Genomic DNA, 5,671 nt, shown 5'->3' on the forward strand with positions numbered 1-5,671 from the left:
AGACCAGCCATAGAGAGGAAGGAAATAAGCTTGTAGAGAGGAGTTGCTAAGAAATTGAAATTCTCTCATTTTTACAAAGAATTTCAATTCTTTCATTCTCTGTTGAATAAAATTCTTTATTAAAATGACTAAATTCAATTTCTCTTTAAATGATTTATCCAAACATGTAATTTTACCTTGAAATATTTCAATTACATGATTAAAATGAATTACCCAGTTAAAAGTCATCATCTAAACACACTCTTAGTGATTTTATCCGGCTCGTCTAGTGGAATTTACCTGTAGTCGAGACAAAAAAAATTACAAAATACCCAAAATGTTGGTCAAACAATATGAAATCGAGGAGCAGAAAATCAATTCGTGCCCCAATTGTTACCCAATCATACAAAGCAAATCAATCAACTCTATAGCGTAGAGCATCGTACAATACCAAGTCCAGCCGCACAAAATCAATCAAATTTTTTTAGTGTATAAAAATTGTACAATACGAAATTAAGGAGTACATGCAGAACTAATCCATCCTACAAATATATTTAGATGAATAAAATCTACTGGAGCTACAACATATACAATTATTTAAAATTAGAACAAGACTAGGATATAGAACACAGTAACACACATCACATGTTGCTAAGTCTTGCTACTTTGGCAATACCAAATTTGTGGTAACTAGTAAGACTGTGTTTTTGGCTTCTTTAATTTGATATCTTGCTAAGCATGTAGAAACACTGGTCAGACAATTGAAAATAAAATCAACACTACGCATTGCAACTACATTCTAATTCAACATCTAATTATTCAAGCAATCATATAGCTACAATCTCCATATAGATACAAAAACAGTACAAAAAAAAAAATCTTGAATCTTAACATGTAATCCATACCTGACACATCAATTTCCCATCAGAATAAATTAATGCTGCATCCAGAATTACATTAAGAGTTAGCGGTAATAGAATTGAATTAAATATCGCAAATCAAAGAAAATTTCTCAACCCTACCTAAATAAAGAAACCGTTATCTTGTAAATAATTAAACTTGGTCAAAAACATTAAAAACTCTATCTCTTTAGCATTTATCTACAGCCAATCAAGAATATAAATTCACGTAAAGAAGAGCAGCAGAACACAAGAGGGGATATCTATATATGACTTTCTAGGTGTAAAGCATGCAATCCATCACCTACATTTTAGTTGTCGTATTTGTGTCTTACATCACGTGTCATTATATTTAAGTGATCAAGTAAAAATATAAGATTTAGGGTTTATCAGGGATAATTGAGATCATAAGGTAGAGTCATAAATAACTTAAAAGCACAATCGACAACAGGCAATATTCAAAATAACTACATTTAAGAAAGGACAAAACATTATGAACATGTTAACCAACATCAGTTTAAGTGATATTGAACTTTATCCACTTAAGCAAAGAGTTTAAACTTTATAAATGTAAAAGGATGAAAATACTCATTAAAAATAATGGGTCAAGATTAATCACCAATAAAATTGATCGATACTCTGTATCATATCATCATAAAAAAAACACGGGGGCAAATAAATTTTAGGAAACAAATTGTTATTATAAACAATAAACAAACAAGACCTTAGTATCTATGCATCATGCAACTAAGAGTCTGACAAGTAAATGTCACTACTAAAAACAGGCTTTTTAACGATGGTTTTGAGTCATCGTTGTATCCAACAACATTGAAAACCAAGCATGTTTCACGATGGTTCTCATATTAACTGTCGCAGAAAACACGAGATTTTTAAGACGGATATAAACTCATAATCATCTTAGAAAGCATTGTTAGACATCACTTTTTAAGACGGTTATCAGTAATAATCGTCTTAAAAAGTATACATTCTAAGATGGTTTATTAAGAAATAACCGTCTTAGAAAGTTTTTCATTGTAAGACTTTCTAAGACGGTTATTTGTAAAAATCGTCTTAGAATGTATACTTTCAAAGACGATTATTAGAAAGTATACATTCTAAGACGGTTCTTACAAATAACCGTCTTAGAAAGCAATATTATAGATACAAAAATGGTACGTACAAATTAAATGCCAATATTCTACAATCCAAACAAATTAAAAACCTTAAAGCATGTTTCTCTTACAAAATGAAAGAAATAATTATTTTGGAAAGATAAACAATCCAAACAAACTAAATTCCGGTAAAAATTCAAGCAAATACATACGAGTTTATCTTGGCTTTAGTGTTCCATAATCAGCGCAAAACTTATTTCCAGCATGGTGCATAAGATCTGTTATCCTTTTCTGTGGACCTAGTAATTGGTACAAATGATGAAAAGGAATAAGATATAAGCTAAAATTAATGAAGTAAAGAGGCATATGAGCTTAATAACTAAAGTTGAATCCTACATGTAGACAAACTATGTATACATGTTGCACTTATAAATAATTTTCTTTCAATATTATACAACATAGTCACATATATATGCCAGGAACATTAATCATTTATTGTCAGAAATTCTTTAAATATATAAATGTAATTTATGGTATGAAATTGTATATGGAATACAAATTTATTGAATCCCTAATGCCAAATACAGTAGGTAGCACAATATGTTGCTACAATCTGTGACCAGTCGTATGTTAGTTGCTTCTCTGCATGCAAATAGAATGCATTGTACGTATTAAATTTGATCAATGGTGGCTAAGAGGTTGCAAATTGCAATGGCATATCCATATCAATATAAAAAGAAACAACTTTTGAACAAAGGAATTGGAACATGAAGAGGAGAGGGATGAGAACAGCTTCAATCTTTGAATCATAATTGTCCTCATTAAGGTAGAATCTATGTTTTACATTTTCTGAACCTCTTCATAGATAGAATGGAAGAGAGCAGTAGAAATATATTTCTCACCAAAACTTGGAAAAATAACCTCCAACACAGGACATAGAGCTAACTCACTAGAGGTTTCAAATACGAGAAATATAATGCACATACTGTCAGCACACTGATTCAATTACAATTGCATATAATTTCTTTTAAATTGGGAATTATGGGACTTGAATTCTGGAACTAATATACTTAACAGTGGAAGGAAATGCCACAAGACCAATAATTATCTCATTGAATTTGAAATAACAAGTAAATGCCATATCAAATGAAAAATCAAACCTTTATATTTTTGTTCATCATTTTCAGATAACGTCCAATGCCAGTAACAGTGCCACCAGTTCCAATCCTAGCTACCAATACATCAACATTACCCATGGTATCCTCCCATATCTCTGGCCATGTAGTTTGGAAGTGGATCTGTAATTTGTGCATATAAGTCTTAATAACATGTAACTTAATTTATATTGTAATTTCTATTTTGATTGATGCACTAAATAATTCAAAATAGTGATTCATAAGGTGAAGGTCTTATAGGAGATGCATTGAGACTTAACCTTTGTATTAGTCATGTTATCAAACTGCCAAAACATGTACTCATTGGGTGTGTTGCGAACAATTTCTTCAGGTTTGTCAACTTCCCCTTTAGCCCTTTCTCAGCATCAGTCAAAACAACCTTTGCACCAAATGCACGTAAAAGGATTCTTCTCTCAACATTAATAGAAGCAGGCATTGTGACTATAAGTTTGTACCCCTTTGTTGCTGCAACAAAAGCAATGCCAAGTGCTGTATTTCCAGTTGTTGGGTCAACCAAAATGATCTACACAAATACAGGATCAGAAACAAGCATTATGGAATAGCAACGATTGCATTTGATCTATACACAAAAAATATTCATGATGTACCTTCCCAGGAGAAATTGCTCCAATCTCTTCAGCATCAGATAGCATACCATAGGCTATTCTAACATTTTGAACATTAACAGATGTCAACACATCATATATCTCAAATCTGAACATCAAACTAAGATAAAAAAAAAAGACAAAATATGTTATGTACCTTTCATTCCATCCATCACATTCTTTCTAAAACACTCTTTACTATTAACTAAAATTCACCAAGACTCATAAAATTTTTGTTTACTCTAAATACGGTCCGTGCATCTAGTTAGGTAATCGGACTAGCGTTTTGCATGAAACTTAATAGAATAATAAACATTTTAATTAATTCGAAGATTATTTCAATTTACTATTGTTTTCAATATTAATTGTTTTCAAAATAAGGAATAAAAGAAATTACCACTGGAAAAGATAATTCGATGTCATAAACAGGAAGACCTTCTTAATCTGCATTAGTGACACCACAAATAGCCTAAATCTGCATTAGTGACACAGAAAAAAAGATTATTTGGTTGTTAGATTTGGCTTAAATGTTTCTCATGATTTAGGACCTTGAAACATTACCAGTTAAATTCTTAAATAGCCTACAAAATGCACTTGGAGCAGAATAAGAAATTTTCTTTGCATCACATTTATTAACATGTCATTGGAATACAAGGGTTCTTGACCTTGCAGGATATATTACTTTTCATTTTAAATCCAAATTTGCAACACCAAAATTTCTTTACTGAAACTATCATTGTCAAGACTTAGTGGAGACATAGGGCGTGCAAGCATAACCTATTTTGTATAACTTGTGTAGTTAATAGTGTCTGTAAATACAAAGATTGCTAGCTGTCATAGTCAAATAAATTCCATACCTTGACACAATCTGCATCTGACAATGGCATACAGAGCACATCTTTTCCCAAAATTTGAGCAACAAAGTCAATTACAGCAAGTGGTTCAATAAACACCATTGATGACAAGTTTGAGAGAAGAGCAAAAACAATATAAATCAAAGGGGAATGTAAGTATTTCATATTCAAATTGGTGTTGCACTTTCACGAGTTGAGAAATAAGTCAAAGCAATATAAGATTATTTCAGTTTACTATTTTTTCTCTCAATATTAAGTGTTTTCAAAATAAGGAATATAAGAAATTAATAAGATACAGGCTGATTATAGTTCGTTTTAATACCCTGTTAACAATAAAATCGTTAGTGGTTCGTGATGACTCGTACATAAAGAATAAGCTTGAAGTGTGGTCATGAATCAATAAACTTGAAAATGAACTATAGGATCTTCTTTTCTGCAGGGTATTATGGGGGATTGTTCTTGACCTCTTAGAGGGTGAACATGTTAATCCACACTATTTTAGCATGCTTGATCAAAAGATCATGGATCGGTAACATTGGCAATGATCACAGGGCCCAAGCTACGAAATGAAGGAGTTTATTCTCCTTCTTGCAAATGTTCGTTTGAAGGCACCTTTGGGTCTTGAGAATCTGAAACAAAGTAGATTCATGATGGCACTTGGCTATATAAGTTTTCTTTATTAGTAAAATAGAAAACTCAATTGTTGCTTCCTTATTGAAACTTTAAACACTGATTTTGGAAGATGTATATTAACACTTTAGCCACTGGCCCGACAACTTTACAGGAACTTTTGATTGGTAGATCAAACATTACGAATCATCTCAAATCAGATGTACAAAATGGTGACATTCTATGAAACTTACCTATTATGATCCTTTAGCAAGTGACATTAGACCTTGTACTAAAAAACATGCTTAATTAAATTGATGGTAATAACAATTGACAAAACTTGTTTGTTTTGGTTTGTTCTTATTTTTTCTTTCGAACAAGAAGCTGCAACATAATTTTAGTAGCCTTTTTCACTTAGAAGATGCTTAAAAACATTCC

At 31.4% G+C, this 5,671-nt stretch overlaps 1 pseudogene; it reads right to left on the reverse strand.

The window, feature by feature from the left end:
• Window positions 1-3,144: 3,144 nt before the first annotated feature.
• LOC114368349 lies at window positions 3,145-4,726 on the reverse strand (annotated as a pseudogene).
• Between the last annotated feature and the right edge of the window lie 945 nt (window positions 4,727-5,671).

Source organism: Glycine soja, chromosome 9 (genome assembly GCF_004193775.1).
Source record: "Glycine soja cultivar W05 chromosome 9, ASM419377v2, whole genome shotgun sequence".
In the NCBI taxonomy this organism is placed as follows: domain Eukaryota; kingdom Viridiplantae; phylum Streptophyta; class Magnoliopsida; order Fabales; family Fabaceae; genus Glycine; species Glycine soja.